The following is a 21,657-nucleotide window of genomic DNA, read 5'->3' on the forward strand; positions in this document are numbered from 1 at the left end:
GAGGCAGGAAATTGTCAAGTTGCTATGTGGGAGGCCAACAAAATGGTGCACAGCTGTGTGCCAGAGGAATAGGTACTTCAGTTGCAGATGGGTAGTTCAGCTGTGTGGGGCGAGAGAAGGATGCAGATGGGGGTCTGTGGAGACCCAGCAATAATGTGAATTCTGGCCATATGGTCATCAACTTGTTGTTGTACAAAGAGTTCCTAAATAGTCCAGAATAGAGATAACAAAGGTTTATTCATCTTGGGAAAAAACTAACAAAGAATAACAATTCAGAGTCTTCTGCAAGCACTGGGAATGTGAACTGAATCCAACAGCCAAAAGGCCTGCACACACTTGTTGTCTGCATTTATCGTACATGAGATGATGCCCAAGGTATCTTAAAGGCTATTGACTGAAGGAGTTCCCCAGAACAGTCTACCTCTGTTGTACATATTTTTTTGCACCACTGTAGATAGTAGTAGCATCTCTACCCATCCAAGAAATCTCCTGAAGCCCACAGTCTTCCTTCTTCCTCACCCTTTTCTAGGATGGCAAATAGTATAGGTAAATCACATATTCTATCCCACATATGTCCTTCTCCCAACTATTTTATTCATCCCTGTCCATATTTCCTACTTTTATTTTTGACCCTCTCTCTCTGTCTTCCCACATGGCTGAGCTTGCATCACCACCTTCATCACTTACATCCTAACAGAGCCCATCTGTCTGGAGCAAGGTGTCTCCAACTTCTTAAAAAGAATACCACCCTTTTTTTGGTTCAAGATCATATTTATTTAGAAATATCTAACATTGTTGAAAAGGTGAAAAGAAGAGTAGTTATCTGTAACCATACTGCCTAGAATGGAAGCAACTGTTAGTATCTCACCACAATTTTCCAGAATTTTCTAGACTTAATCATATATCCAAGGGACAAATAATTGTAAAAAATAAGATGACAGAAGTAAATGCAATGTTTGATGGTTTGCCCATTTCCCCTCCCATTGATTACATCATGATAATTTCCTATAATCCAATATTTCTTTAAAAATGTTTTCTCATGTCTGTTGCATTTCATCATTGAACTACACAGAAATTTATATAAACATTCTTTTACACTTGGACATTAAGTTTGCAATATTTGTGTACTCTGGATTAATGTATTTTTGCTGTAAGTAAAATTTGTACATATTAATCATTAACTGTACATTTTTCTTTTTTCTTTGTGTGTTTGTGTCTCTGTGTGTATGTGTATGAGAATGTAGCAAACACTTGAGCATCATGAGTTCAAATGTATCCCTGAATCATTGCTGACATCCAAGCCAGGATGAAGAACAAACAACAAAATCTCAAGGGAATTTTTGGAAAATATGAAAGACAAAACCAGGAACAACTGACTACCCTTTCAGACACACATCCTTGAAAAGTATGATCACACATGGCCTAATATTTCAAGAACCAATGGGACACTAGGATGATGGGGACACCATTCTTACAGGTTACAGCAGAAAAACACCTATCTCTAGGTAAAGGCACAATAGAAGATGAACAAAAACCATAGAAGGAATACAAGGACTACAAAATAAACGTCACTAAATGGATTCAGAGCAAGTGTTCCAGCTCTGGAAGGAAAGATACCCTGACTGTCTGGAGTCAGGCAATACCTACAGTTGTGAAGGGAAGGTATCCAGAAGACAAACAACTATAAGGAGAAAGGAATCCTGATGGTCAGGAATTCAGAATATACCTAGATTTGTGTTGCAGTAGGGGAAGGTCTCCCCACTAGATCTAGCAATCCTGTTCCTCTGAGAGAGATAGAGAGATAGAGATAGAGAGAGAGAGAGAGAGAGAGAGAGAGAGAGAGAGAGAGAGAGAGAGAGCGCCACTACAGCTGGGCTCCATAATTCTAAGAAGCAGCCCAGCAGAGATGTCTGTTGCTGATCTGCTCCACTCCACTAGAGAAGTATCCCTTAAGAGATGTTCATGGCTTCTCTGCTCTTCTATGTTAAGTGAGTTTCCACACAGAGGTATCAACTGTATCTCAGTTCATCTCCACAAGGGAGTTTCTGATCCATTCCAGTGAAAGAAGGTCTTCACACAAAACTCAGTCACGAGATTTATTTGAGAAGGAGGAATCCAGGGGAATGACTGTCTCTGCCAGGGTTGAAAGGGGCAGTAGCCAATTGAAAGAGCACACAGTTTATATAGAGCTTCTTAGATCCAGAGGTTTTCTAAGGAGATTTTGAGGGTGGGAATTGCTCAGATTTCAATCCTGAGCTAGAACAAGCTCAGAGATGGGCTGGATTTTACACTCAGGGGTTGGTTGATTTTTTATGCACATTTGGTCAAGGGTAAAGTATGTTTATTTTGCTCTAGTTTGAGTGTCAACATGTGTTTCTTTCCCCTGCCCTTTTTAACTGTTTGGCTCTGTTTTCAGGGTGATAATGTTTCTTTCACTGGTTATAGATTTAGGGACACAGTGTATTCCTTTGGCTCTGGTTTCAGGATCAGGGTGTGTTTCTTTGACTGGCCCTTTATTCTACCCATAGGACTTCACAAATTCATGAATTCAGTTTTGTCCATTGGTTTGCTGGTACAAACAAAATAAAAATAAATATCATAAATCTTGAATAGATTGTTGACACTGTCAATTCATTTTTCTACACAATAAATGCTGTTGGTTAAATGACTGCATGTTTGCTAAAATCGTAAAAAGTAATTTATAACACAAAGTCCTCAGAATCTTTTTCAGGTATGCAAAAACTACTGTAATATGCAAGTATTACAAGCATATTTGTCAGATTGATTGTACACAAAGTTTTACTCCTATATAGGTGAAAAACATTACCACATTGAAATCATTTATAGAGTTTCATTCCAGTATGACTTTTTTCATGTTTTTGAAGACTACATTGACTAAATTCATAGAGTTTCTCTCTAGAATAGTTTATTTTATGTATTTGGAGATTATTATGACACATAAAGGCCTTACCACACTGATTCCATTTATTGGGTTTCTCTCCAGTAAGTGTTCTTTTATGCATTTGAAGATGACAGAGACATGCAAATGCTTTACCTCACAGATTAAATGCATACAGTTTCTCTCCTGTATGTGTTTTTTTATGTGTTTGAAGAGTATTGTGATGAGCAAATGCTTTACCACACTGATTACATTTATAGGGCTTCTCTCCAGTATGTGTTCGTTTATGCATTTGAAGATTACTGAGTTGTGAAAACAATTTACCACACTGATTACATTTATAGGGTTTCTCTCCTGTATGTGTTCTTTCATGCATTTGAAGATGACTGTGACGAGCAAAGGCCTTACCACACTGATTACATTCATAGGGTTTCTCTCCAGTATGTGTTCTTTTATGCATTTGAAGAGTAGTATAATGTGCAAAAGCTTTACCACACTGATTACATTCATAGGGTTTCTCTCCAGTATGTGTTCTTTTATGCTTATGAAGACTACTTTGATATGCAAAGGTTTTACCACACTGAGTGCATTCATAGGGTTTCTCTCCAGTATGTGTTCTTTTATGCAATTGAAGTGTATTGTGATGTGCAAAAGCCTTAGCACACTGATTACATTCATAGGGTTTCTCACCAGTATGTGTTCTTTTATGCTTTTGAAGACTACTTTGACATGCAAAAGGTTTACCACAGTCATTACATTCATAAGGTTTCTCTCCAGTATGTGTTCTTTCATGCATTTGAAGATGATTGTGACATGCAAAGGCCTTACCACACTGATTACATTCATAGGGTTTCTCTCCAGTATGTGTTCTTTTATGCTTTTGAAGACTACTTTGACATGCAAAGGTTTTATTGCACTGATTGCATGCATAGGGTTTCTCCCCACTATGTATTCTTTTATGTATTTGAAGAGTACTATGATGAGCAAAGGCTTTACCACACTGATTACATTCATAGGATTTTTCTCCAGTATGTGTTCTTTTATGCATTTGAAGATTACTGTGATGAGCAAAGGTCTTACCACACTGTTTACATTCATAGGGTTTCTCTCCAGTATGCGTTCTTTTATGCCTTTGAAGATTTTCATAAAGAGCGAAGGCTTTATCACATTGACTGCATTCATAGGGTTTCTCTCCAGTGTGTGTTCTTTCATGCATTTGAAGATGACTATGACGTGCAAAGGTCTTACCACACTGATTACATTTGTAAGGTTTCACTCTAACATATGTTCTTTTATGCATTTGAAGATGACTGACATAAGCAAAAGCTTTACCACACTGATTAATTTCATAGGGTTTCTCTCCAGTCTGTGTTCTTTCGTTCCTTTGAAGGTAACTGTCATACGCAAAGGCTTTAACATATTGAGTATATACTGAAAGTTTCTCTCCAGTTTGATTTCTTTCATGCCTGTAAGGATAATTGGCACATGTAAAAACTTTACCACATTCAATACACTGTTTAACCTACATAACTGTATGAATTAATCTTAAAATGTGTTCCAATTGTAAAGAGGAATCAGATATTAAGATTTTCTAACTGGAAAAAAAATCATGCTTTGCTTTTCAATTAAGAGTCATTTTGCATCTTTGAAGATACCTGTGATGGTAAAATCCTTCATTTCATGGGTCTCCTTTACAGAAACGTTTTTCTATATGATATTTTTCACATATTTGAAGAGAACTAGATAAATACAGAGCTTTACCACCTTTCTTGTATTCAGAAATTTTCCTATACTGTGAATTATATTACATTTGCTAAGTGAACTAGGACACCCAGAAGTATTTGCACAGTTCTAGAACTCATAGGACTTTTTTTTACAAGTTTTTTTTCACATATTTTAACAATGATGGTGGAAATCCAATTACTTGCATAGGAGAAACAAATTCAACAAGTATACTCAACATGGGGACTACTGCTTATCTTATAATTGTTTTTAAAGAGAGGTATACTACATTTTTCTATTCCCCTATGCTTGTATCAAGAGTAACGTATGGCATTCATAGTAAGGGAAGAATCAAAAATAAAAGATTTTTACATTTGACTCTCTGTTCCTCAAAGACTTTTGGTATAGGTATTAAAGTTCCTCTACAGCAACTGCCCCTTGACTCTTGACTCTGCCTCACAGCAAGTATAAGCATAGTAGATGTACTATGGACTACTGGCTTAGCAGAAGGCTTTGCATATATACTTATCATCTCTTCAATGCGTATAACTCTTGTATTATGAGGAGCAAAAAATAAGTGGATTGGTAGATCTACAGAAGAGCTCTCATGGTGCTATGATTCAAATGGTGATATTTATTTAGGCATTGTTTTCTTGCCCTGTATCTTAGAAGAATGACTTGCAAATGCAATTCAACTACCTGCTATTGAGGTATATGGATCAGTGAGAATTTACTAATCATCAATACACTTAAAACCATACTTATTTACACTGTTGCTTTTGTGTAAAGCTTCCAGGACACATTACAGTTTCATCAGAGACACACTGTTTTAGCTTGCACAGGAAAATTACCTTTCATGTCTTCTAGAAATTTGACAATGTTCTTCAATATTATGGTCTTCCCAAATACATCCTAAAATATAGTACCAGAAAATGTATGTTACATTATTGAAAATTGTGCCAAATTTAAGTTACTATCTTCCATGAACCTTAGAACTATTTATTCATCTCATTCTTCTTTCTCAGATAACAGATTATCAAAAACCAAGGAACAGTTGTCCCCTTATTTGGAAACAAAAAGGAAATTCATTTTTACCTACAGTAGCGAGGTTCCTGTAGGTCTCCTGCATCACATCTTTGTAGAGAGTCTTCTGGGAAGGATCCAGCAAATTCCACTCTTCCCAAGTGAAGTTGATGTGCACATCATCATAGGTCACAGCCTTCTAAAATATCCCATACATGTGTACAACAGAAAGCATGAAACTGACAACATTGTAAACGTATACTTCTTTGAGAGTATAGTCATATAATTTTGGTATTCCATCTCTTATTCCATGACATAAACATTATAGTGTAATCACTAAGTCACTTTTAAAGAAAACTGGAGGATCGTCAACTCTGTTGCTTCTGTACCCTTTGAATGAGACATCACCTTACAAGAGATATGTCTATTAACAGAGAGAGAAAAATAACCAGATCCGCAGTACAGAGTACACATAAGAAAAATTGTATGAAGAATTACTAACTATAAAAAGGAAAAATAAGATGGACAAACTGGGTGTATTGTACCTTTAAGCACAGCACTCAGAAAGCATAGGTGGGTATATTTGTCTCTGAGTTGAATGCCAGTCAAGTCTATGCAATCAGGTCAAGGACAGGTGGAAGTACACATTAAGATCCTGTCTCCATTGCAAAAATCAGTAAAGCAAACAAAACAGATAGAAAGAACTCAAGAGGTTTTTACTGAAGTTCCTACAAATATATTCACTCCAGTTCTGTGTTCATCTTCCCCAAATCTGACATGCTCCAATTTAAACTGTTACACGAATAACATTTTACAAAAAGAAACTCCATGTTTACACAGTTACAAATGGACAAATAAAAACATTAGCAATAGAAATGCTGGTCATAAATAATCAACACAGGCCTGGAGAGACGGTTGGGCAGTGCTGAGCTCTTGCTAGATAGGCAGGGTTGGCAGGCAAAGAGAATAAATGGGAGGAGAAATCTGGGAAGAAAAAGTAAGAAGTAAGAAAAGGAGAACAGGGGTCATCACCCAATTACACAGCAAGCTGTAGAGTAAGAAATAAAGAAAGGAATACAGAATAGAGAAACAGAAAAGCCCATAGGGAAAAAGTACATTGGATAATTTAAGAAAAGCTGAGTCAAAACAAGCCAAGCCAAGGTCAGGCATGTATAAGAAAAATAAGCCTCTGGCCGGGCGGTGGTGGCGCACACCTTTAATCCCAGCACTCGGGAGGCAGAGGCAGGCGGATCTCTGTGAGTTCGAGACCAGCCTGGTCTACAAGAGCTAGTTCCAGGACAGGCTCCAAAACCACAGAGAAACCCTGTCTCGAAAAACCAAAAAAAAAAAAAAAAAAAATAAGCCTCTGTGTGTGAGATTTAATTAAGAACTGGGTGGCAGGCCCTCAAAAGAGAAAAGAGTAAAAGAAACAACCAACAACACCAGGCTTCAATCCTCAGAGCTTCATGCAATCAACTCTCACTGTCTCCTCACTGAGCTTCTGACGCTGCCAAACACAGATGCCTGCAACAATAGTAAACTGTAACCGTAAACTAAAAAATCCATGATCTTAAATTTTGATTCTTTCTTGTTTCCAAGACCAACCCATGATGGGTGATGCTGGAAAGTTTGATTTCTTCACTGTGAGGCACACTAATGAGCTTGGACCACAGGTGCAGAAGGTTTTGAAAGAAGTAGCTTCCTGTGACTATGAATCACTTTGCTCACACCTTCCCTACATTGAAGATTTATGTGGAAGGAAGGGATAAGAATTGCAGAATCTGGAGGGTTTGAGGAAACCAGGAGAACCTTACCCACAGAATCGACTAAACAGGTCTCATAGGGGCTCAGAACTTAAGTGGAAATCATGGATACTGGATGGCTTTGTTCCAGGCCCTATGCATGTGTGCTGTGATTGTTTAGCTTTGGGTGTTTGTGTAATCACTAACTGTAGAAGTTTTGGTGTCTCTGACTCTTTGGCCAGTTTTTGTGTGGTGAGGAGGTCCTTCTGTTTATGTGTTGCTTTCATTGGTTAATCAATAAAGAAACTACTTGGCCTGATAGGGTTGATCTTAGGTAGGTGGAGAAGATAGAACTGAATTTTGGGAGGAAGGAAGCAGAGTCAGGAAGAGACACCATGGAGTTGGTAGAGATAGATGTGCCGAATCTTTCCCAGTAAGCCACAGCCTCATGGTGACACACAGATTATTAGAAATGGGTTGAATCAAGATGTAAGAGTTAGCCAATACGAGGCTAGAGCTAATGGGCCAAGCAGTGATTTAATTAATACAATTTCTGTGTGGTTATTTCAGGTGTAAGCTAGCTGGGCAACCGGGACAGAACAAGGGCCCTCTCTCAACACTTGTGGCTTTTTTCTTCCTATTGGTTTGCTTTGTTCAGCTTTGATAAGTGTTTGTACCTAGCATTTTTGCATATTGTAATGATGTGTGTGTATGTTTGATATCCCTTGCAGTCCTGCTATTTTCTGAAGGATAATAGAGTAGCAGTGGATCTAGGGGAAGGAGTATTGGGGGGAATAAAAGGAGTGGTGGAAGCAAAAGCTGCAGTCAGGGTGTTTTGTATGACAGAGGAATAAATAAAAAGAGAAACAGAAAAATGAAAAAGGATTTAGTCTAAGTTCTTTGATCCTCACAATCTGTAACACAAATGTCCAAAAACTTTTCTGACATTCAAGACAATCTCTTGACACATCTTGTAAAATCAAGAAACAAACTAAGGTTTCCCAACACGCAATGGCACAGGATGCATCTCTGTTCAGAAAAAAAAGAGGAATATGGTTGTGTTCCAGTCCCAAACTTAAGCAGACAATCCCTGCCCATGTGCATATCACCCCTGTCAGAACAGGTAGGCAGTCCACCAACCTATGAAACTAACATGCTCACTACATTCCCAGACACAATCCCCAACCACCTCTACAGCTACCACCACTAAAGTCATGCTCTTCCCCCACAAACTGAATGGATAGCCTCTGTACAAGTGTGGGCCACACCAGCAAGAAGAACAAATAGGCAAACTGAGGCAAAGACCACTTGCTGGACGAGAAGCCTATGGACCTCTTCTATTCTTTCCAAAAAACTCCAACACTATCCCAAAGTCCACTTCCCTCCTTCTCCCTATGTTATAGCCTGCAACATGGGTGGAGACCCTGTGCTCAAAAGACAAACCATCTGGCAGAAGTCCATGTAGGCCACCTACCCCTAGACGCCCCCCCCCATGCTCTCACTGTACCCTCAACACTACCCACAAGCTCCCTCCCCTCTTCACATTTTCAGTCCCAATCTCCTTGGGCAGATACTCCCCTCTAGAACAAAGGCCACACTTACTACAAGACTTTCAGCCCCAAAATTGGGGTAAGAACCCCAATTCAACCATAGACCTCACAGACCAGAATACCAGACATAAAATATAAACCAAGGGGGAAAAAATACCCACGCAACAAAGACAACAGAAATTGGCACATATACCCACAATCACCTCAAACCCAGATACCTGGACACCAGCATAAGAACATGATCAACAATAGATAGAACAATATGTCACCACCGATTCCAGCAATCCTACTGCAGAACATGCTGAATATTCAAACACAGTTGAAGTGCAATTAAGTTAACATAAACTTTATAAACATGATAGAAGTCCTTAAGGAGGAAGTGAATGTATTCCTTAAAGGAAGCAGGAAAAAAAATAAAATATATTAGAGAATATAAAGACAGCCAAAAAAGAAACAAACAGTTGACAGAAATGAATGAATCTGTTCAAGACCAGAAAATGGAATAGAAGCAATTAAAAATGCAAACTGAAGGAATTCTGGAAATGAAAAGAATCTAGGTTATTGAACAGAACCTACAGAGGCAAATGTCACTAAAAGAATACAAGACATGAAACAGAAATTCGGGTTTGAATGTATGATAAATGAAATGGATATAGCAATTAAAAAATATTAGATCTAAATAAAAATTTTCTGAAATATAACACCCAGGACATCTGGACACTATGAAAAGAACAAATAAGAATAATAGGAATAAAAAAAGAATCACAGCTCAAAGGTCAAGAAAAAAAAATTTTTTAATTAAGTCAAAAATTTTCCTCACATAAAAATGGACACTGGAGAATACAGCCCACAAAATCAACTAAGCAGGCCTCATAGGGACTCACAGAGACGGAAACTGCAATCACTGAGGCTGCAGGGGTCTGCACCAGGTCCTCTGCATATAGGTGATTATTGTGTTGCTTGCTGTTTTGGTGCCAGTGGGAGTGGTGAGGAGATGTCTCTGGCTCTTTTACTGGCATATTTTAAGTTATTCGTGGTCAAATATATATGTGCATCAGAAGCCTCATTGTAATGAGCATAGTAAAATAAATTGTCTTTTAGACATGTAAAAATAGCTTAGTCAATAACACTACACCCAACGGTGCTCCTGAAAAACAGAACCCAGGGGCATCACTCACTCACAACAAGGAGACACAGTCCCAGAACTCCATGACACACTGGGCAGTATATAAGCAGAAATCAAAAGCAATGCTCTGTTCTCTATGTATGGGGAGACGCCACCTTGATCTACACTGCGACTGGAAAGTCTCCCCCAGGTTCCTGACCTTCAAAACAGATTTCTGTTAGAGACTGTACCTGACCTTCAGCTAACATACTTAGCACAGGAGAGCAGCCCGGGTGGAGGAGGCTTAGGACCTTAGTAAGGAATGGAGAATGTGAACCTTGTATGATGAGCATCAGCATAATAAAATATAACATTTGTTACACTAACTTCACATGTCTCCCTTCTTGCTCATGATATTACATTTTTCCGTCACTTCCTCTCCAGTATTTTTTGTTAATTCTTGGTGGGCTTTTGCCATTCTGACTTCAATTACCACAACTCTTGTCAACAGACTGCAAGCATAATCTATAGAAACAGCCAAAATTTATAATACCAACAAACTCCATAATTTTGTTAATAGCTAATAACTAGAATATTAAATACAAAATAGCAAATGCCTCAAAACAACAGTTCAGTTTGTTTACCTTAAAACATTTCCACTTTTGCCAAGGAGTTCACCTTTAAGGATAGGAACACACATGCTGTGCCAGAAATATTCCAAGACTCTAGCAAGATCTGAAGTCTAAGAAGGCAATGGGGGCACCATGGAGAGCTCTTCAAAGCAGCTGGACACCAGGAAGCATTTGAAGGCATTCAGGCTCAAATAAGCGTCCTTGCATCAGTAAATAGTCCACAGCATAAACAAAGGTAACACATCTAATATTCCACAACATTTCCCCTTTGTATCTCAATAAAAACGAAAGGTCTTAACTTTAACATCGTTAAACTATATACAACAAAAACAGTTATCAAGAATTATATTTACAATATTCAGTACATTTATATTTAGCAAATTTAGAGAAAATACTCTTTATCTATCCTATCTTGGTGATTCAAAAGTTTTACACCTAATTTACTTTATTTTATTTATTTATTTATCTATCTTTATTTTTTTATGTGCATTGGTGTGAAGGTGTCAGATCCCCTGGAACTGGATTTTCACACAGTTGTGAGCTGCCATGTGGGTGCTGGGAATTGAACCTGGGTTCTCTGGAAGAGTAGTCAGTGCTCTTAACTGCTGAGCCATTTCTCCAGCCCCCTAATTTACTTTCTATCTTAAGTTCTAAAAATTATTTACTCTTTAGTTCCATCAAAGACTCAAGAAGAATGTAATATTACTTATTATAGGAGAAATCTGGCTGCCTGGACAGTCACCCAAAGTTCTGCAACACTTGGCCATCCATTATCAACAGATATGAGTGTCCGGCAGAGTTTATAGCGAAGCAGGGCATTTTAAGGACTGTTACACCTTGTACTGACAAATTTCACCAGTCATTTTCCTCTCTGTCTTGCAAAATGCCTGGCAGACTCTCCAGTGAAGCAGGAAACCTGAAAACCATCCCACCTTGTTTAGGCAAAGGTCAGTAGTCATTTTCCCATGGGTCCTGCATGTCTTGCTTAAACAGCATACTAGCAAGCAGTCAAGGAAAAACAGTTTCAGCCGGGCGGTGGTGGCGCACGCCTTTAATCCCAGCACTCGGGAGGCAGAGGCAGGCGGATCTCTGTGAGTTCGAGGCCAGCCTGGTCTACAAGAGCTAGTTCCAGGACAGGCACCAAAGCTACAGAGAAACCCTGTCTCAAAAAAAAACCAAAAAAAAAAAAAAACAAACAAACAAAAAAAAAACAGTTTCTTGCCCAAATGGCTAACCTTGCCACAATGAAAGCAAACTCCAATGGTTCCTTCAATGCCCATTATTCCTTTTTTGAAGTAAATTGGTACTGCCAGGAGCAGATATGTCTCATTGTCATGAAAATCCTTAGGTTATTAAACATCTTAAATGCCGTTATTTTGTGAGTTTTAAAATGATCTATCTTTCTAAAATATAGTGGTATAAGCTTGAAAACATACCTAATGTGACTACAAGTTTTATTATTAGAGATCAACTAGTAACCTCATTTCCTAATTATTGCATTTTGAAATCAGCTGCATAAAGACAATACCCAAATAAGAGTAGAAACATACAGTGTAACAGAATTAACTTTAAATTTGATCATTATACCAAAATCCATAGCAATGTAAAATATATGAGATAAATAATTGTCTTTTTAATCCTGTATTTCCCTAAATTACAGCAAACATCCATGACACACCAAATAACCAAAAGCCTCCCACACCATAACTCTTGGGAATATATGTGTCATTTTCCCTATACCAAGTCCTGTTGCCTGTGGGTGGAGGCATCTCTACAAGTCCCTAAGAAAATTTGAGAAAATAGCCAAGACCAGGGAGGACCAGCTATAAACTTTATTGATATAAATTACCTATCAAGATTCAGGGGGTATTCCCTGATCAAACTTGATCCATATCAACCTGGAACCAATTCACAGCCTCGTGTTTTCCATGGAAACAAAAGCAAAACCTCTTCTCCAAAGAATTTTGATTTCCATTTTACAAATACATTTTTTTACTTCCTTTTTAAAGTTAAGATAGACCTAAAGAATGGAGGTTGTTTGAATTTTCCGTCATCCTACCACAAGAACACTTGCTCAACTGTGTTCATAGTTGCTAGATATAGGATAATAATAGCCAGAAACCAGAACAAACTAGATGTAGATGTCCCTCAACCAGAGAATGGAAAAAAAATGTGGTATATTTACACAATAGAGTATTCGTCAATTATTAAGACAAGGGCCAACCAGGACATTCATAGAGGACATTCATACAATTGACGACCTGATTTCCCATAGCTAATCTCAACTACTACCGAAGGAGGAAAGCTCTCACCCTCCCTCCATTCTCTCCCTTCTGCACTGTCTGCACCAGCTTCAAAGAGTGTCAATGAGCTCAATTCTTGCACAGGTTTCTCTTCTTCTAAGTCCCCAATAAAAGCCAGAAAGATCAGCAGACACTCATTAACTGTTCTATTTTTGTTCTCAAGTCCCAACTTGGAAAAGTTTGCAGAACTGTCTTCCCAGCACTGGGCAGCAGAGGCAGGATTAGGTGTTCAAAATGATTCTCAATTACATATCATGAGGCAAGCCTAAACTATAGGAAACATTGCTCTACTAAGAAACCAATAATCAACATAACTTGAGAGAAATGAAATGCAACTATTAATGACCTAGAAACATTGGAGAACAGAAACAAATAGAGATAAGAGCAGCAATACACTTAAAGTATTTGAAAATAAGACCAAAAAGTGATTTTTAAAAATGATAGGAATAATGCATTTTTAAGATTAGATAAAACTTTGCAATATTGACTTTGAAACAGAGTAGGCCCTTCAGTAGGAGAGGGGATGTCATTAATAAGAGATAGATTAATGGTGCCCATATGCATATGTTGGCTGCTGAGATCTGAACCTGACACACAGAGTTACAGTCAATGGCCTGTTGCTCAAACCTCTGAGCTGACATGACTGTGTCAAGCAAGATCAATCATATCTGCAGAGGATAGTTGCCTAATTGCTAATTCAATACTAATTAGTTCAAGATAACCTTCCCAATCTATACACCCACACAACCTGGTCTGTGTTGAGTCACATGACATTCATTAAAACATGCTGGGAAGTTACAAAATCACTATCCCTACTACAGTCGGGCCCTTTTTCATAATGGCGGCTCCAACAGCTGATTGCCTATGCTGTGTCCCCTGCAGTGTACACAATAAACTATTCCTTCTATTGTGGTCTGAAAACAGAAGGAATGCTCTGTTTTCATATGCAAATCCTTTTCCTGCAACTGCATTGGATAGTCAACTACGTGACTCAAATGTATAATTTTAAAACTGTGAGGTGGTACAGTCTTAATTTAAGAATTTTGAAAGTCTAATGTAGAGGAGAGCAAAGTCATTGCCCTGGACACAACAGACAGGGAACAGCGCCACCTAGGTCAACATAACAGACGTTGTCTCAGAAACAATTTTTCTAACAGGATGGAAATGCAACTGTTCTAGAACTAACATGCCTTTCCAATGACAAATCACTTTACACACTTAGGAGATTAACACAGAAAACTCTGTTTAATGATGGCATGCATCCATCTCCGGCTAATGCTCAAAGAGGAGCCAGCTACACAGATTTTGCATTCCATATATGCTGTTGTCCTTAAGTATCCTTTAGGGTCAGGTTCCAGGTTACACTCTGAACAACCGAAATAGAAACAGGCACTTTGCCGGCTAGACATTTAGGCAGATAGGAGAGTTACAGAACGAAGATATTGCCAGAATAATTTCTAAAGTATACCAGTGACCTAAAACAGCAGTCCACTCTTCAGTGACAGGGTTCTGAGGAAATCACAGGGGATAACAAAGATAGGACAAGTAAAAGGTAAGAAACATAAAAGCTAGGATGGGGAGATCTTGCAGAAGGTATGTCCCAAGAATAGGACTTTCCCGGGTGCTGGTGGCACATGACTTTAATCCCAGGACTCAGGAAGCAGAAGCAGGTGGATCCCTGTGAGGCCAGCCTGGTCTACAGAGTGAGTTCCAAGATAATTAGGACTACCCCACAGAGAAATCTTGTCTTGAAAACAAAAAAAACAACAACAAAAAGAAAGAATAGCATCTCATATCTTATATCCTTCCAGGGGTGGGAGGGAATGGAAGGAAATGGGAGAATTTTATGAAGTCAGTAGACAATATTACACAATGGACAAATTTAGGAGGAAGCTAGTCAAAATAATTCTACACAAGGGGAACACAGGGTAGCTCAAGAACTTTACTAAGTGCAGAGTGGTCTTGGGACTAAAAATCATAGCTCCATATGGTGGGAAGAGTTGGTTTCTCAGGACCTGAAGCAACCCCTCCACGACGGACTTAGCCCCAGACCATTACCAGCTCTTCTAAACATATTCCTGGTTTTAGAGAAGGAGCTCTGTTTTATTATCAATACACCGGGCCCTTAGGGAATGCTCCCAAGAACGTTCTTTCTCCCTGCCTGAGGTCCTAAATGAAAGCCTTGATTGATCAGGTCAGTCCTTACCATAACACTGTTTTACTTTTCATACATTGGTCACCTGATGTCATATTGTCCATCTGGCACAACTATGCTTTTCTCAAAAAGAAAGCAGAAACTTTAAGGCACACCAGGCCTTAAGGTTGGCTGGGACCCTGTAATGCCTCCCTGCACAGCTTGTCAGGGGGCCTTTTCTTTGATATGGGGATGGACCTAGAGCCTGGTTGTGAATCAGGGGTGGCTTCTTTGTAATGGTTTGGAGCTACATATCTGGACAATCCAATGAACAATGTGTGCCCTAGCATCCTAATCTCTACCAGCCTGATTTACATACACTTATCTTTTTTTTTTTTTTTTTTTTTTTTTGCTTTTTCGAGACAGGGTTTCTCTGTGGTTTTGGAGCCTGTCCTGGAACTAGCTCTTGTAGACCAGGCTGGTCTCGAACTCACAGAGATCCTCTGCCTCCCAAGTGCTGGGATTAAAGGCGTGCGCCACCACCGCCCGGCACATACACTTATCTTTTGGGTGTTTTAAACACAGTCTTCCCTCAGCTAAATTCTACTTTGTGAGAATTAACTATTTTCTAAGCATTAGTAAATCCTTTGTATCTCTAATTCTACTCATGCACATTATGACACAGTAGTGGGGTACTACACAACACGTGAGATGCCTTTGATAGCCTCCACAAATTTAAATATAAATGGAGATTACATGTAAAGGTTAAATGCAAAGTGCTCAATGTCGAGAAGATACTGCAGCATCTAGGCCTCTACGAGTTTGGCAACTTGTTTCCATGGATGCATGAAGCAAGTAGAAGTTGACTAGAAAGACGTTTGTACACACAGCTCCCTGCTCCCAACTCTCCAAGCAAATCAAGCCCACAGAGCAGAGTTATTCAGAGCCCTGCCCGCAGTTCCACGAATTAGCAAGGACTGCACGGGACTTCACAACACAGGGAATCTGGCGGCAGGTTCCCACCCACATCCAGGGAGAGTGCATTCTCGTGTCTCCGTGTCAACCGCAACCTCTGCTGCTCCCCATCTGGAGACAGCATTCCCTCGCTCACCATGTTGTGGTTCCCCAGCTCGCCAAAGCTCTTAGCTCATCTTCTCCCTGCAGCGGCAGCTGCTTCACAGCACACTAAACCGCTGGTGCCAGCTCCTCTTCAAAGCCAAACCTGAAACCGGGCGCCCGGAAGAGCCCTGCACGACTTCTGACTGGCAGGTCATCTGGAGGACCTGATTGGCTAGTGCGGCCTGAGTGACAAAAACACCTCCCACAGGGCTATAGTGTGCTTAAAGGCACAGCACAGTGGTTTCTGGTCATTCCTTCCACACCAAAGATCTTTTCTAGCTCGGCCAAGATATGCATTTTAATAGCACTTGCCCCTGGCTCCCAAGCAGATACAGACTTCTTTCACTCCGTAGGAACTTTCCCTTTTTCCTACTGAACACAACTTGGCTAGCTAGCTTTTACAGTGCACTGTATTAGGTGGGTGGAGAGAGTTCCGGCCCCACAGGGAGAAGGGTGCCCAGAATATTAACAGGTAGAGAGTTTTAAGGTCACAAAAGGAGATGTTTGTTCTCTGGTTTCACGCTGAGGTCAGATGAACTGAAGCTACTTTTTACCTGGTTGTCACAGCAATTTCAGACAACCATGAAAAGCAGACACCAGATCTCAAAGCAAGATAATAGGTATTTTTCCCCATCAGAACGCTGGATGACAGCTCCATGGCTTTATGAGTTTTATTCCTGAAATTCAGAGCAGATTCCAGCAAATGAAAAATAATAAAGAGAGTAGTGTTCATGGAAATTTGGATACGTAGGGAATAACAGAGCCGGGGAGAATGTCTTTATGAGCACTGTTGTTAGCCAGCACATTCCTCCATGGACTGATGCATAAAAACATGCAGCTGCATTATTCAAGATTCTCCACATGAACAGGCCCTGGACCTGCAAGTGGAGAGCGGCCCTGGGGCAATGGAAGAGTTCTTCCCTTTTTCATTGGTCCCCAGGGTCATGGGAAGAGGGAATCCCAGCCCTGTAGGGGCGTGGCTTGGGGGGAGACAGCATGCTGCACCATTATACCCAGCCCCTTGTCCTATGGGACTCACTGGTCATGCCCACTGCTGTGTTCCTCCTGTGAGGCCTGCTTTCCAGTTAGGAAGCCAGACATCCTTGGGTGGCAGAGGACCCTGGCAAATGGAAGAGTTTTACCCCTTGTTACTGGTCCCCAGGGGAATGGGATGTGAGAATCCCGGCCCTTTAAGGGCGTGGCCTCTGGGGACCATGTACAGCCCTGCTCTGCTCTGTTCTGCTGTAGAGAATGTAGTTAGTTCCCCATGGAGAGTCCTGTGTCACTACAATCATGTCGCCTTCCTGTGTTGGCTGGTGTCCGTGGACTGGTCATGCATCATGAGATACTAAACATCCAGACTCTCATCAGATGTTACTGTCCAGACCTCTCTGATGCCCCAGTCTCTGATATTAGCAAACATGGCTGAGGTCAGCATCTCCGTTTGCCTAACTCAACCGCAGGGAGACATTGAGGTGACCCCTTTAGCCTTGACCATAGTCCCTGTGCCAGGCACCAGATTGTAAAATCTCGACAGTCCTGTAGTGCCCGTGCCACTACAGAAAAGGTTGCATGAGCTTTAGGAACGGGGCCTGGAGATTTTAAAACACACGCACACAGACAGAGACATGGACAAAGGTCATCCTTTATATAAAAGTGCCAAATTTATTGTGCTCAGGCCAAGGGGAGTATTATAAAAAGATAACTGGTAGCCACGCCCAGCTCCTGGGATTTTCATCTGAAGGCCTCATCAGAACCCACTCCCCTGCCATCAAAGTCTTGTGCTAAGAGAAGCTGTTGGTCTTGGGCTCAGTTCACTCCAGCAGGCAACGAATCTGAGGCAGGCAAAGAAAGTCAAGGGGCCAGGGATCTGCAGCTCCCAACACCAGATTATCACATTAGATTCCATCTGGACATTTGTTCCTTATGCACAACAGCTTCCTCTCCCTTCTCCAGCCCTTGCTCAGGTAAGGGAATTTTACTTCACGCTTCCAGCTAAGTTCTATTACAGCCAGACCTGAGCCTCAGCAACAATGGTCCACCATTCTTGGTAGTCAGACAACCTACAAGTAGGTAACAACTTAAAGGTATCACAGGAACATAGGTCATGTCCCATCGAACAAATCCATCATTGGGGCTCCTCAGATATGGAAGACTGAGGGTTGGAAAACATGAGTGCTCAGTAGGCAACTCAGTAGGCAACCCCTGACCAACTCCACTGACCAAGTCATGAGCAGGAAAAAAACTAACCAATCCGGATCCCTTCTCCCTGGAAAAACTCCACATGTAAGAAGCCCTATCTGGGCCTCTGTGCCGATTCCATTAGAGGCTGTCGTTAGTCCCTCCCTGGCAGAGATAGCCACTCTCTTGGGTGCCTCCTTACTAAAGAAATCTCTTTCTCAAGAGTCTTGGGTGACAGCCCTTCACACCTGAAGTCCCAAACTTCCTGCAAGATGCAGAGAGCAATGTCAATCTGAAAGACTTTGGTCTTGGAACAAGATGCAGAGCTGGCACTGTGCTGCTAGGGTGCCATGGTGTTCAGAGCTACAATGGGAGCTACAATATTCTTCAGAACTGGTTCTGAAGGAAGGCTACAATGGGAGGAAGACAGTTGTCTAGAGTCCACTGGACACCACCCTTTCTTAGGAAAAACCTTGAAAAAGACGGAGCAGAATATAACCCTGAGATTTTGCCAAGAAACTCCCTAGGGGATGTCGCCTGGCCTAGCAGAACTAAAGATCCTTGCTAGGAAGCTCCATAATAGCACAAAGGAGTGTGGGCGGGAAGGATGGGATGCCAAGCAAGGCTGAGCAAAAAAGTAACAACTTTTCCCATGTACTGGAGGGAATCTACATTTCCAGGGGCTGCCCCTTAAGCAAATGTTTGCAAGAACAAACATCTTGTACTGGAGAAGATGTTCCCTTAGGAAAGCAGAATAGGACTCAGCTGTAGGAGCTCTCAGGGACAAGAGCAGGATCACTTTATCATGCAGAAAAACCACCCTCCCATACCCAAGTGATGTGGGAAGGTCATTTGTCAATCTGTTGTTTCATTGGTTAATCAATAAAGAAAATTGCTTGGCCTGATAGGTCAGAAAATTAGGTAGGTGGAGTAGACAGAACAGAATGCTGGGAAGAAGGGCCGTGAGCTCAGACGCCATGCTGCTGCTCTCCAGGGCAGACGAGCTAAATCCATACACCCCCCCCACACACACACACAAAAAACCACCATTGCTATACTTTGAGACAGAGGAACTGTGGGCTCTCTCTCCCCCTGTGTATCCCATGTCAAACAGGCTTTTTATGTCAGAGTTGACTTCTGCCATACTGCCTATCAAGAGTCATATTGGGTGACTTTGTGAAGTCAGAGGTTCCTAGCCCTTAGTGTTTCTGGTGTTGAGTGCCTGGCATTTTTTACACTGCATGTAAAATGGGGCTGAGAACTGAAATATCCAGCCAGGGCTGTTCCCAAGGCACACGTAAAGTCTAAGTAAGTGTGTAATCACGTGGAGAGGAGCAGGTACGGGAGTGCTTCAGGACTGGGGTAAGGGAGCAGATTGTGTAAGGAACCCAGGTACTCCCAGGAGAGGGAGTGACACGCTGCCTCTGCAGGGATCATGTCAGCAGTTCCAGAGAACATCACTGGTGTTATCCATCTGCAGAAGTCAGGCAGAGAGCACTCAGGCAGGTCCTGGAGCCACCTGCACCAAAGTTGCCATCCTTGGGGCTCAAAACCACAAGGGCAAAGGAAATCACAAGGGTAGAGACCCATGTGTCAGTTCATCCAGGGATGAGGACAGTGGACAAATGGCTCTTCCTAGTGGAAAACATGTCCAAATGCTCTTTCACACGAGTGCCTGCTCTGCTGTGTACATGCCGAATTCATACACCGTAGACTAGAGTGTTCCAGTACTGTGTCCTCGTCAAGTCCCGGTATGATGATGAGCATCATGAAGAAATGATGAGACACTATAGACATGCCACTGTCCAGAGATGTCCTCTGAGACATGTACCCAAGATCCTAAAATGACTTCAGAACGCTTCTCCTCTACTTTGACCAATAAGGGTAGCAAGGAACACATTTTAGACTTATTTACAAGTCAAAGTGCTGAGATCATCTTATTACATCTTGATAAATGTTGGTAGATGATGTTTGTCTTGAATCAGCCTGGATCCATTCCTCCAGTGATGACAGAGCTCCACCGTGGGTCAGGACTGGGCCGTGAGGGCTCAGAGATGGCACATGGATTCCAGCATCTGGTTGATGAGTTTACTGAAAATGATAAAAGGAGGAATGTTCTCTGGAAGGAATCATATGATTGGTCAGACTGAAGGCAGGTATGAAAATACAGGTACAGATTGGTCTACAAACAGCACCCAGTGAGGACAGTCCCAACTCATCAACCGGCCCAGGAACAGTTTCATAACACAGTGAGCCTGTGCTACGCCTTTGACCACAGCAAATGTGGTGCAGAGTTGAGAAGCCCTGAGACTATAGTGAGAAGTAAGCCAACTCTGGACCTCAGTCACCTTCCAGACCTCTCTCCCTCCTGTAACACATCAGACAGTCGCCACGTCCAGTGTCCCACTCAAAACAGCTCTAAAGTGACTCAGCTCTCACTGCACAGCTAGGGTGGGAAGCTTTCCTTTGTAGCTTTGCAGCCATTCTTGGTCTCTTCCGTACACTTTCCTGGTACACTCAGACCTAGGGAATGTTATCCCTCCCCTTGTCAGTCCTCACAGCTTCCAGCACGATGTCCTTTGCATTTTCAGGTGAGCCTATGCACCAACTCCACCCATCAAGTAGAGCAGCTAAACCACACTGTGTTTGTTTCCTGAACTGGCCATGGCTCACCTCTGTGCTGCTCAGGAGGTTTAATGCATCTCTCAATTTTCCGGGGTCCCCTTGGTGAGATGACACTTGGAAGGGGAGCAGAGGTGGAAGGTCCTCTCTTGAGCATCCTAAGGGAGCTTAGCTGTTGACGCACACATGGAGGGAGACCATATCAGGAACCGGCCTTTGTGGAATCCCATATGCTCTAGGAATGTAAAGCTGTGAGACTGGGGTTCCTCCAACGTGGCTGTATCCCATGTTTTCTCACAGCAGAGAGAGGGTCTTTCTAAATTTTACATGAGAGCTTGCCTTCTCCTATAGGCCTGAGCTGGCTGTCGTACAGCACACGCTAGGAGATGAGAGTTCAACAAGAAAGCAGCCCACTTCTTCTGGCCAACAGGGAACCACTGACCACCTGACTGCCAATTCTTTCTGTTGCCTGGAGATCCCAGATACTTCTGAGTTTATCAGGTGGGGAGCATTTGGGCTACAGGGCAGCTGTGGTGTCTGATGCACAAGTGCCTCCACTTCCTGCTCATTCTGCCCTCCTCCTTTCCCTGCTCTCTGCCTTCACAGAATGCTGTGCTGTTCTTCA

General features: G+C 41.5%; 1 pseudogene; it reads right to left on the reverse strand.

Annotated features, from left to right (window-relative positions):
• Positions 1 to 705: 705 nt before the first annotated feature.
• On the reverse strand, positions 706 to 16,341 carry LOC130867067 (zinc finger protein 431-like; annotated as a pseudogene).
• Positions 16,342 to 21,657: the final 5,316 nt, after the last annotated feature.

This window comes from Chionomys nivalis, chromosome 26 (assembly GCF_950005125.1).
Source record: "Chionomys nivalis chromosome 26, mChiNiv1.1, whole genome shotgun sequence".
NCBI classification, from domain to species: domain Eukaryota; kingdom Metazoa; phylum Chordata; class Mammalia; order Rodentia; family Cricetidae; genus Chionomys; species Chionomys nivalis.